General features: G+C 45.9%; 1 protein-coding gene across 1 annotated transcript in view; it reads left to right on the top strand.

Moving 5' to 3' along the window:
• Positions 1-12,816, top strand: part of LOC132574366 (cytochrome P450 2C3-like) — a 54,999-nt gene that overhangs the window by 10,777 nt on the left and 31,406 nt on the right. The gene's annotated exons all lie outside the window — the stretch shown is intronic.

The raw sequence follows: 12,816 nt of genomic DNA, 5'->3' as shown, positions 1-12,816 counted from the left end.
CACTTACTGGGTAAATAAGTATTGCTTTTGTCCATCCTGAATCTACTGCCCATCAGCTTGATTACATGGTCTCAAGTTCTAGCATTTTTGGAGAGGAAGAAATTATTGTCAACTCTCTCCTCCCCATGCATAAGTTTATAAACCTCTATCATGTCCCACCCTCTTAGTCAACTCTTTTCTGAACCAAAAAATCCCAAACTCTTCAGCCTTTCTTCATAGGGAAGGTGCTCCAATTCCCAAATCATCTGGGTTGCCCTCTGTACTTTTTCCAGCTCTGCAATATCCTTTATGGGATACAGTGACCAGAACTGTATACAGTGTTCCAAATGAGGCCACACCATAGATCCATATAGGGACATTATAGTATCGTCCATTTCATTTTCAATCCCTTTCCTAACAATCCCTAACATAGCATTTGCCTTTTTCACTGGGTTGATGCTTTCATTGAACTATCTACTGTGACCCCAAGATCTTCTTCACTCTCAGTCTCAGCAAAATCAGACCTGATTTGCCTATTCCTGAAGTTGGGATTTTTTGGCCCAAGGTGCATCACCTTGCATTTACCAAGACTGAGCTTCATTTGCCACATTGTCACCCGCTCACCCTGGAGCTCTTCACAACCAGCTTCGGTTTTCACCATCCTGAATAATTCTGTGACATTTTGCCAACTTGGCCACTTCACTATTCACCTCTAGTTCCAGGTCACTTATGAACCCCCTTGCCCCTCCTTGCTCCAGCCTGTCGACCCTCACAGCTATTAAATACCGGAGCTAGAGCATCGTGAAGCTAGTCAATGGCTGCTAGCCGTGGTGACTGAAGGGAGCCAATATCTGCAAAGGCAGCAGCTTCTGAATCCCAGTGCCGGGAGAGAGCAGTGTTACCCAAAGGGCTGGTCTCCTGATATTTGGAGAAAATATTATGAACATATATATGAACATATGAAGCTGCCTTATACTGAATCAGACCTCCGGTCCATCAAAGTCAGTATTGTCTTCTCAGACTGGCAGCGGCTCTCCAGGGTCTCAAGCTGAGGATTTTCACACCTACTTGCCTGGACCCTTTTTGGAGATGCCAGGGATTGAACCTGGGACCTTCTGCTTCCCAAGCAGATGCTCTACCACTGAGCCACCGTCCCTCCCCTCTTAAACGAGACCTTAGGCCTAGCAAGGGCGGGCAACCGTGGGATCTTTCCACAAATTGTATACCAGGATTTTCCCCTAGAGAACTCTCAGAATGAAACAAACTGTTGCTTAAACAAGAAAGGTTGTTTTGTTGAAAGAAGAAATGCTACACTACCGATACAGAGAATAAGCACACATTAGAGACAAACATACAACTTACAGAAATGCCAAGGTGAGAGGGTGTGTAGTGGGGACTGGGGGTGGGGGGATCATAGCTGTCTGTACAAGAGAAGGTCAAGATTTCCAGCATCCTGGGTGTTGTGTCCTAGGTTCAAATGGAGAACTGTTACTTTTGGAGGGAACTGTTACTTTTGGAGGGAAGCTGAACAAGCCAAGCTTGTACTCCACACCAGGGTTCCAGAGAAGGCCTAAGCGTGCCCAATCAGGGGAAGGATTGAAACATAAGTAGCCAATCAACATCTAGGCTCATACTGTACCCTGATAGGCCCTTAGGCCTCTGTAAATAGCCAATCCATGTACATAGTTAAGGTCCAATCAGAAGGGGGCAAGAATTGTATAAAAGGAGCGGGAGGTCTGAATAGAGCTCAGTCTGTGTTGGTGTTCCTGAAGTAAAGCTTGCTGAAATCACTCTCCGACTCTGGTCTCTTACTGCGCCGACCCCAGTACTTTACACTGGGTATGCAGTTTGGATCTGGGAAAACACACATAGACTAAGCTCCGAGTGCTGCTTTTATAACTTTGGGGGAAGGTGTCCTGAGGCAGGGGTAGGAGTCAAAGGAGTTGCTGCATACGCGACCTAAGATGGATTGAGGACTGTTAGGTTCAGTTTATTGGTTTAGTTTTTCTGCATGACAATATGGGGAGAGGTTTCTGAGTTGCATGCAGCGACTGTAAGCGATCATCCTGTTGGCTGATCAATGCCAACTGCATTGTGGCAGCATATAGCAACAGCTCCAGAGGAGATTAAAACAGTGGTAACGTATGGGTCTCGAAAAAGATATTTGGAAACAGCTTGGAGAACTAGCCCGCTGTCAGACCGAAGGGAAATTTTTGCATCTGTATAGATGAAGAGAAACGTAAAGAGTTTTTTTTTTTTTTAAGGCAGGTTTTATTAAGCATTTCGTAAATCCATATACAATTAAACGTTCCATAGTTCCATAAGTATTGTGTTGTAATACATAAGGAAAAGAGAAAAGACAAAACCTGACCCCACCAAACACCATAACACCCCCCCTCCACCCCCCTCCACCAAGGAGCATCTAGGAAAATTCCTAAAGAAGTACTTTTTTCCTTAACTATCTAAATTATTTATCCATTGATATAACTTATTCCAAGTCTTTCTACATTCTTCCAGATTGCCTCCTCTTAATCTAACAGTGAGAGTATCCATCTCTGCAGCCTCTAGCAGTCTCTGTACAAATTCATTTCTGGTTGGCATTTGGGAGTTTTTCCAGTATTTAGCATAAAGGATTCTCGCAGTGGTAATTACATGTAACAGTAGTTTTTTGTCATATTTAGATAAATTTTCTTTACATACATTTAATAATACATTTCAGGGGTGTGACAAATGCTAATTTTTAATATTTCCTGAGTCCATATATTAACTAAAGCCCAATATTTTTTTTGCTATCTCACAATTCCACCAAATATGATAAAGAGATCCTTTCACCTTTTTACATTTCCAGCAAGCGTTAGAATAATTGGGATAGATCTTACTTAATCTTTCTGGTGTTAAATACCACCTATATATCATCTTATAGATGTTTTCTTTAAAGAGTGCAGATTTTGTTAGCTTTAAATTTTGACTCCAGATCTTCTCCCAGTATTCCATTTCAACGGTATACCCAAAGTCTCGCAGCCACTTGATCCAGCTTTCTTTGACCACTTCGCCCATTAATTTGATTTCTAATAGCCATTTGTATAGTTTAGAAATAAGCTTCTGTTTCCCCTCGATTATGTTGTCAAATTCATGATATGTTTTAATGAACCTATTTCTTTATCTCGCCAAAATTTCGATTTAATTTGGTTTTTCAGCCACCAGTCTAGTTTAACGTTCTCATCCAAAGTCAAATTACAGTCCGAATCTAATAGGTTTCTATAATTAAAACTGGCATCCCAGTCGTATAGGTTTGGGTGACAGGAGGCTTCCATTGGGGATAGCCAAAGAGGTGTTCTAGAATAAGTTGTACTTTTAAGCTCTATCCAGACTTTATATAGTGATTTCCTGATTTCGTGTCTATGAAATATATTATCTCTGGTGGGAGGGGAATACCACAGATAATGATGCCAGCCTCTGCTTAGTCCGGTACCTTCTAGTATTAATAATCTCTTGTTTTCCAATGAAAACCAATCTGCCATCCATACCAAGCAACAGGCCTTATAATATAGAATCCAGTCGGGCAAAGCGAATCCTCCCCTGGAAACGCTATCTTGCAATATTTTCAATTTTATTCTGGGCTTTTTGTTTTGCCATATGAAAGTGGTGATGAGCTTATTCAACTGGACAAAGAAAGATCGAGAAAGGATAATCGGTATTGTTTGGAACAAATATAGAACTTTAGGCAAGATATTCATTTTAATAGTGGCTATTCTCCCAATCAATGAAATCTGTAAATCTTTCCATTTACTTAGGTCTGTTCTGATTTCTGTAAGGATCTTATCGTAATTATCCCTTTGGAGAGTTTTTAAGTCATTGGAGAAGAGGACACCCAAATATTTGATTTTTTTCTCATAGTTAAATCCAGATTTCTTTTCCAATAATTCTATCTCTTCTTTAGTCATGTTCTGCGCCAAGAATTTCGTCTTCTGTAGATTGACCTTAAAGCCAGAAATTTTCCCATATTCTTCCAATACTTTCTTCAGATAGTCTATTGAGGTCACTGGGTCTTCAAGTGTAAGGAGTAGATCGTCTGCATATGCCCGAACCTTATATTTTTCTCCCTTGATGTTGGCCCCTTGTATTCCATCTTCCTCTCTTATTTTTGTTAATAATGATTCAAGAGTGAGGATGAATAGTAAGGGGGACAGTGGGCACCCCTGTCTGGTCCCCTGTACAATTTTAATCAAGTCTGAGAGATTTCCATTGATGTTGATCCTAGCACTTTGGTTGGAGTAGATAGCTCGGACTAATTTCGTAAAATTCGGGCCACATCCCATGGCCTGGACTGACTTTACAATGAAGTTCCAATTGACGTTATCAAACGCTTTTTCGGCGTCAAGCACAATTCCGGCGAACTGCTTCCCTGGGTGTAACCGGTAGTATTCTAGGATGTCTATAAGAAATCTTGTATTTTGCCGTATTGCTCTATCAGGGACAAACCCTGTTTGGTCTTCATTGATAACTGTATGGACAATCTTTTTCAGTCTATTAGACAAGATTGTTGCAAAGATCTTGTAGTCCGCATTCAGGAGCGAGATCGACCTATAATTACGTATGTCCATAGGGTCCAAATCTTTCTTGTGGATTAATGATATCAGAGCCTCACTCCATGAAGGGGGAAGATTGGCAGTTTTCTGGATCTCCTCTATCAAATACTTATAAGGGGCAAGTAAGTTTTCCTCGAAAGCCTTGAAGACTTCAATGGGCAAACCATCTGGTCCGGGAGCCTTATTGGGTTTCTGTTTTTCCAATGCCTCAGTTATCTCATGCATTGTGATGTTACTTTCCAGGTCTTTACGGTGATCTTCTGATATGCCCTTGGCCCCAAGCTTACTAATAAACTCTTCCTGGATTTGCAGTGTAATCTCTTGTCTTTTATAGAGATTCTGGTAAAACCTTGGTAAAAACCTCTGGTAAAAACACGAAGACCAGCGAGGCCAAGTCAGACACTGCAACGACCTCTCGGACCCTTCCCAATAGGCACAGGTGTAAAGCAAGGCTGCGTTCTCGCGCCAACTCTCTTTACGATCTTCTTTAGCGTGATGCTTCAAAGAGCCGCAGTAGATCTAGATGATGACGATGGTGTCTACATCCGCTATCGCACCGATGGCAGCCTGTTCAACCTGAGGCGACTAAAGGCCCACTCCAAGACAATGGAAAAATTCATCCGAGAGCTACTGTTTGCTGATAATGCTGCACTCGTCTCCCACTCGGTATCAGCTCTGCAGCATATGACGTCCTGCTTTGCAGAGGCTGCCAAGCTATTCGGCCGAGAAATTAGTCTGAAGAAGACAGAAGTTCTCCACCAGCCTGCACCCCAGGAAGATTATCACTCTCCCTGCATCACTGTGGGTGAATCAGTTCTGAAGACAGTCCAGCAGTTCAGCTACCTGGGGTGCATCATCTCCTCAGATGCTAAGATCGACAAGGAGATTGACAACAGGCTGGCAAAGGCAAACCGTGCATTTGGCCAACTGCACAAAAGAGTGTGGAGCAACAAGCATCTGAAAAAAGGCACAAAGATCAATGTTTACAAAGCGGTTGTGATGACAACCCTCATCTACAGCTCCGAATCTGTTGGAGAAAGAATCTATCTTAACCCAGCTTTGACAGCTCTGCAATGACAGCTGGTGATCTAGCTGGCAAGCTAGGTCACAGTGACCTTATCAGCAGGCTGGTTTGAGCCGGCTGAGGACAGGTGAAGGAACCTGCTGAGTCAGCATGACAATGCACTGCCAGGATTGGCTGACTGGACTATAAATGAACTGTGTATGCAATGCACAGGTCTCTTTCTGAGAATTGAATTGCTGGCGGAGCGTTTTGTTCCTGTGATAAATATATTGGACTGCACTAGAGAGCACGTATTGTATATAATGTAAATACACTACTTTGGCACTAGTTGCAGGTGTCTGGCTGATTTCTTTCCTGGAGCTCAGTGTCGGGCTCATCACACCGCTCACTCTGCTAGCATCCGCACCGACAGGGTTATGGGCCCAGCACGCTTCCGCTGCGCGGAGGAGCACCGTGAGAGTTGAGCTGACCGAGAGTTCGGAAGGAGCCGGAGGCGAGGAACGCCAGTTGAAGGACAAAAAAGCACCAGCTATCTCATTTTGAGAGCCAGAGGGAGGACGGCAGCCAGCTGTGTGGAGTAGTCGGCATCATGGTTCAGCAGCAGCTTGCAGTGGTCGTCGAGAAGCTTAACTCAGCCAACTACGCGGTGTGGAGCCTGAGAATGGAACACTACCTTAAGCGTGAGGGGCAATGACTGTTTGTAAGTAATCCCCCTGCCGTGTTATCTCCTGCCCAGACTGTGTTAGCCGATAAGGCGCTGGCAAACATCGTGCTAGCAGTAGGAGATGACCAACTAGTATATGTGCGTGGGAAGGACACTCCCAAGGCTGCCTGGGACGCGCTCAGTGGGGTTTATGTTAGTGCCACTGCTGGTTCCCTTATGGCCTTGACCAGGAAGATGTTCCGCACTGTAATGCCAGCTGGAGGATGTGTAAGGCAGAACATCAAGAAGCTAACGGACTGCTTCGTTGATCTTGAAGCCAGGGGCAAAACTGTAGCTCCTGACGACAGGGTTTATGTTTTGCTGTCGTCGTTGCCGCCTGAGTTCACTCCCCTGATAACATCCCTGGAGACGGTTGATGTGGCGACTCTGACAATGGAGTACGTGTGTGCCCACCTGCTTGACTTCCAAGAGAGGATTGCGGCAGTGAGCTGTCTGGGGGTGTCGACTGAGGAGCGTGGGGCTATCGGCTCGTCTGGGAAGGCGTCCAAAAGCGAGCCGGCTTCTGCTGCTGGCAGGCAACCAAAAGCTAAAGAGGAGCCGACTGCACTGGCTGTCCGACGTTGCTATGGTTGTGGATCGTCCCTGCACCTGCTACGCGTGTGCCCAGAGAAGGGGAAGCGGCGTGCGCAGAGACCAACTCTGAGCGCATGCACAGCCTTCCGGACTTCGCTGAGGGCTTCCAAGGCTTAGGAGACTTTTGCAAACTCAGGGGGCATGGTAGCGAGCATGCTCAGAGCCCGGCATTTTCCCTTGGAGAAAATGGCTGCTTTGGAGGGTGGACTCTATGGCAATGTATCCCACTGAGGTCTCTGACTTCTCCAGGTGCCATCCCCAAATTTTTAGGACTTTCTCAGCCTGGATCTCATAACCCTTCCTCCCATCACCCATTTGCGGCCGGGGGGACCTGGCAAACTTAGCCTTGCTGGGTCATCCCGGGGATCCATGTAGTGCAGCATACTGGTTCACACAGTGGCCAACCAGTTACCTTGGAGGGGGCCAAGCAAAGAAGACCCAGAGGTTAATGGTCCATCTGGTTAATGAAACACGAAATTCAGTTCAGGTGGCTTATTCCGCAAGGCCTTTTTTTTACATTTCAAGCCAAGAGATACAATATCACTACTGAGGAAAAGATGGAAGAATTTTGGGATGAGTTTCGGATTTTTCCATTTCAAGTCTGGCGACCCTGTTTTCTAGCTCAATCACACTGGCCTTATTTTCCCATGTGTCTGCAGAGGTAGTTTCTTCTTGATCTTGGAGCTCTCTGACTTTAACCGAGAGTTCATGCACTTGTTGGGTATTGACTAGTAACTGTTTCTGAAATTCTGTGACCTGATCGTTAGTTTTCTTAATTTCGCCTAACAGTTGTGTCTTAACTTCTTCCAACGCTTCCTGATTCTGCTTGAATCCAGCTATCATTATATTTTGAAGCTTTTCCATTGCATCCTGATTGCCTACAGGTGGACCGGGTTTGCCCCCTCCGGGGGGGTGGCTTGACCCAATTTTTTAATTTTAGTTTCCATTTCTAGTTTCTCCCTGCTTACTTGCTTTAGGATTAATTCCCTGATAGCTTAGTATCCACTATCAGCTTTTCTGATATCCTACTCAGGGGGGCAGACTTTAGACAGGGGCCCACAATACCCCCACGTTCTCTAATTTAATCTCCAGATTACTCTGTGTTTATATAAATTCTACACACCTGAGCTTATCCAAGGACTAAAGGCGGTTTACTGTTCCTCAAAATTCATTTTCAATCAAATTAAGTCAATATCAGTGATATCAATATCAATAATCAATAGTCAATAATCAGTAACTATTTCAAATCTGTTAATAACTCCAAGAATTAAACCGTCTCTCAATCACCCCTTATAATCAATCCCTTGTTCCCTTATTCAGTCAAGCAATGAATCAATAAATCAATTAAACAAATTAATTGGTTCAGTAAATCAAATTAATTAGTTCAGTAAATCAAATTAGTCCAGTTAGTCAGTTCATAATTCGTTAGTCATTCAATCAATCAGTCCTGGCAACATAATGAAATAACACGCAATAATATATGAGTTCCCTTTTTTTTTTTTTAGTTCCTTATGTGAACAGTTATTAAGTTATTAAGTCTGCTATATATGACTTAGTGTAGTTACCAATAGTTTGATTTTACAGTCCCTTTTCTTCTTTCTCCCTTGCCTTTTTTCTTCTTTCTTCAAATCTTCTGTTCTTCTAATCTTCTTAAGTCCTTCTGTTGTGAGGGTTGGGTCTTCTTAAGTCCTTCTGTTGATCAGTCCCAATATACCTTTCCATGTTATCTTTTACCACTCTTCAGGAAAGAAGCAGCCGCTGAGTACAGCTAAAAACTGCCTCTCCCCCCTTTACACCTTCTGAATACTCCAGCCACAGGATTTATAAATCCAACAAGCGCTCCTTTCACGCAAGCTCTCACCGGTCCTCTCAGCCACTTTCACAAACTTTAACAAACTTTCCACTGTCCGTTGTCTGCTATGCCCATCCAGGTTCCTTCTTACTCAGTTCACTTTCTCACGTCCGTCGCCATCTTAACTCTATGTAGATGCCAGGGGGGGGAGGATTCTTCTCTACCACTCAGGTTTACCGCTCCAGCTGTCCAGCTATCCTGCTTACAGTTTCCTATTGTGAAATTTCTAACAGGCTTAATAATATTGTAGCCTAAATTCTGGTCTGGAGCTTTTCTTGTTGTTCCCCCCCTCTCTTCTTTAAGCCGCTGCCAAGCCACACGGTTTTCACAGGAGATGGCAAGTCTGCAAACTTTCCCCCTGTCTTTCTCTTTCTCTTCTCACATGTCCTCACACGTCCTCACTGTCCTCCGCCTCCGCTTTTAACCCCCACTCTTATCTCGCTTGAACTTCTCTCCCAGAAGACTATAAAGAAAATAAAATAAAGGGAATCCAAACCTAAATTCTCCCCGTTCTTCTACTAAACAAACCCGGTCTCTCTGCCTCAGCCGCGCCGGCCGGCTGCCGCCCCCGCTGCTGCTGTTCGGCTCTCCAGCACCTGCGGCTGCGTCTCGCGGCTCGGTTTTTCGCCCACACTCACCGCTGCATTTGGGGGTTTGAGAGTTTAGAAGTCCAGTTCCACAAATGAGGCTTCTGCTTCTACTTCTCCGGTATCTGTATTCGTTGTATCCCAGGTAGGCAAAATAATAGGAGTCTGTTGTCCTGTCTGCTCCTTCCCGGCGGCCCAGTTATACGCACCAGCTTTGGAAGGCTCTTGTCAGAGGGTAAGGCTGAGCTCTCGGGGAAAGCCTCCACTTCCCCCAGATTCTCTGCCAGCCCCTCAGACTGAGAAGCGTCCCCAGACGCTTCTGTTAGGGGGTATACAGCGAAGTATCCCCCAGGGAGCCTGCCAAACCAGAGTGTTCATCAGAGCCCCGTGAACAGACTCTGCTTCACAGCGCCATCTTGCCTCCTCCGAGAAACGTAAAGAGTTGTTGTGACTTTATTTGTTAATAATCAATGACATTTTTGAGAATACATTTTATATCTCTGTTACCTCATTAATACACCCTTATTTTGTATATCTGGGATTTGGCAGTCATATTTCCATGGTGCTTTTGTTGTTTTAAGCAGCCCCGTGATGCAGAGTGGTAAAGCAGCAGTACTGCAGTACTGGGATCTGAACTCTCCACTCACGACCTGAGTTCGATTCCGGCGGAAGCTGAGTTCAGGTAACCGGCCCAAGGTTGACTCAGCCTTCCATCCTTCTGAGGTCGGTAAAATCATTACCCAGCTTGCTGGGGGGAAAGTGTAAAAAGACTGGGGAAGGCAATGGCAAACCACCCCATAAAAAGTCTGCCGTGAAAACATGAAAGCAATGTCACCCCAGAGTCGGAAACAACAGGGGACCTTTCCTTTCCTTTGTTGTTTTGCTTCTGGATTGCATTTGTAGCACAGTGTCCCTTTAATTGTATTCTCAGTCACAGTCTTTTTCCACAGTGTCAGGGCCTGTGCTTTTGGGCAGCCTCCAGCCTGTATCCCTTTCAGGATTTTATCACAGACAAAAGAGGTGCCCCTTAAGGGTACCCTGAGATGTTCTGAAGAAGAGAGTGCCTGTGTGCCAGACTTATTTAAACATAGGGGATATAGAAGTTGTCACAGCAGCAGGGGAGGGCCTCGGCCTCTGGGTCTTCTTTGCTTGGCCCCCTCCAAGGTAACTGGTTGGCCACTGTGTGAACCAGTATGCTGCACTACATGGATCCCCGGGATGACCCAGCAAGGCTAAGTTTGCCAGGTCCCCCCGGCCGCAAATGGGTGATGGGAGGAAGGGTTATGAGATCCAGGCTGAGAAAGTCCTAAAAATTTGGGGATGGCACCTGGAGAAGTCAGGGACCTCAGTGGGATACAATGCCATAGAGTCCACCCTCCAAAGCAGCCATTTTCTCCAAGGGAACAGATTGATATCTGGAGTCTGGAGTTGAACTATTTTTCTAAGGGATCCCCAGGTCCCTCCTGGAGGCTGGCATCCCTTCTTCTTATGTTCCTCTAGGTCGATCCTGAAACCCCAGAAGACAGATTTATAGGGTTCTAAAAGAGTTACATCTCTCACCCAGGCCCGACGCTAGGGTTTCCTGCGCCCCAGGCCGAAACCCACTCCTCCACCCCACCCACCCTAGGATATATTCATGCACACTTTGCACGTGTGCCCCGATGACATCACCAATGACGTCAGTGTCACACACACACACCCAAAATTTGCCTAGGTCTCCCGAGCCTCAGGAAGCCTTGGTGAAGTCCGGAAGGCAGCATGCGCGCTCAGAACTGGCTCTTTGAGTGCACGCTGCCATACCTCCTGACTTCAATGAGGTCTTCCAAGCCTCAGGAAGCCTCAGCAAAGTCCGGAAGACAGCGCATGTGCTCAGAGCCGGGCTCTGAGCATGCTCGCTACCATGCCCCCTGAGTTTGCAAAAGTCTCCTAAGCCTTGGAAGCCCTCAGCGAAGTCCGGAAGGCTGTGCATGCGCTCAGAGTCGGTCTCTGCGCACTTGCTGCCACACCCCACACCCCACTTAGCTAAAGTCTCCCGAGCCTCAGGAGTCCTTTTGAACTCAGGAAAGCAGCGCACATGCTCTGAGCCCGGCTCTGAGCGTGCTCACTACCACACACCCTGACTCTGGCAAGGTCTCCCAAGCCTCGGGAGGCCTCGGCAAAGTCCAGAAGGCAGTGTGTGTGCTCAGGGCTGGGCTCAGAGTACACTCGCTGCCATGCCCCCAACTTCACCGAGGTCTCCCGAGCCTTGGGAGCCCTCTCGAAGTCCAGAAGGCAGCACGCACTCTCTGAGCCGGGCTCGGAGCATGGTTGCTGCCATGCCCCCCAACTTAGCCGAGGTCTCCTGAGCCTCAGGAGGCCTCAGTGAAGTCCAGAAGGCAGTGGGCGTGGGAAAGGTGGCACCCTAGGTGGCTGTCTACTTGGCCTACTCCCATGCGCCAGCCCTCCTCTCAGCAGATCTTGGGCAGTACTTAGAACCAAGTCCAGGATTGCCTCTCCCCTGATAGGTTCTGTGACCATTTGTTCCATAGCACAGTCATAGCACAGTCCTGGCCCCACTGATGGACCTCTTGATGGCACCTGGGGTTTTTTGGCCACTGTGTGCCACAGAGTGTTCGACTAGATGGCCCATTGGCCAGATCCAACATGGCTTCTCTTATGTTCTTATGAGTTGCAGCAATGGATTGGACTGTCAGAAAATGGTGCGCCTTCTGGACAGGGATGGTATCGTTCTGCCCAATGAGCTTTTGAATTTGAATTTTAAAAATGAGACTTTAGATTTCTGTGATCCAAGGATAGTCCATGGGGAACTAGTGGGTTTTGAGAAGCACTCAAAGGACCAAAAGTTGCTGCAGGCCTGAAATAGCTGTTCTGTTAATGGAGGTGAAGCTGCTATTTACTGGGTCTGATCATTGATCTATCAAGCTCAGTAATGAATACTCTGACTGGCAGCAACTGTCCAGGATCTCAAGTAGTAGTCTTTCACATCCGTTAAGAGATCCCAGGGTTAGAAAGATGGTGTACAAAAGAGGATGGCAGAAGAAAATATGCCTCCAACCATATTTCGGCCACTGTCCTCTTCTGCAAATACTGCTTCCATCCCTGGCATCTTCAGATCAAATCATAGAATCTCTGAGTTGCAAGGAACCATACAGGCCATCTAGTCCTACCCCCTACTCAATAGATGATCACCCTAGGGTAGAGGTGTTGAGCTCATTTGTTACAAGGACTGGATCTGACATTTTTCATTTTCTTGGGCCATGCCATGAAGGCCATAAAGTATAACATGAGATACCAGAGATATAAACTGTATAAACCCAATTTCAGTTGTCGAATGGCAATAGCAGTCTTGATTGGATTAGGCGGGATATGCAGAGGGGTAGTAGGTGTAAAGATACTAGCATTGGTAATGAGAGGATTCAGTCCAGGAGGATGCAAAGAATAAATGGACATATAACATTCGAAATCACAACATTCAGTTGCTGACCTAA

Source organism: Heteronotia binoei, chromosome 6 (genome assembly GCF_032191835.1).
Source record: "Heteronotia binoei isolate CCM8104 ecotype False Entrance Well chromosome 6, APGP_CSIRO_Hbin_v1, whole genome shotgun sequence".
NCBI classification, from domain to species: Eukaryota; Metazoa; Chordata; class Lepidosauria; order Squamata; family Gekkonidae; genus Heteronotia; species Heteronotia binoei.
The sequence above is the reverse complement of the archived record's forward strand: the minus strand, read 5'-3'. Positions and strand labels throughout refer to the sequence as shown.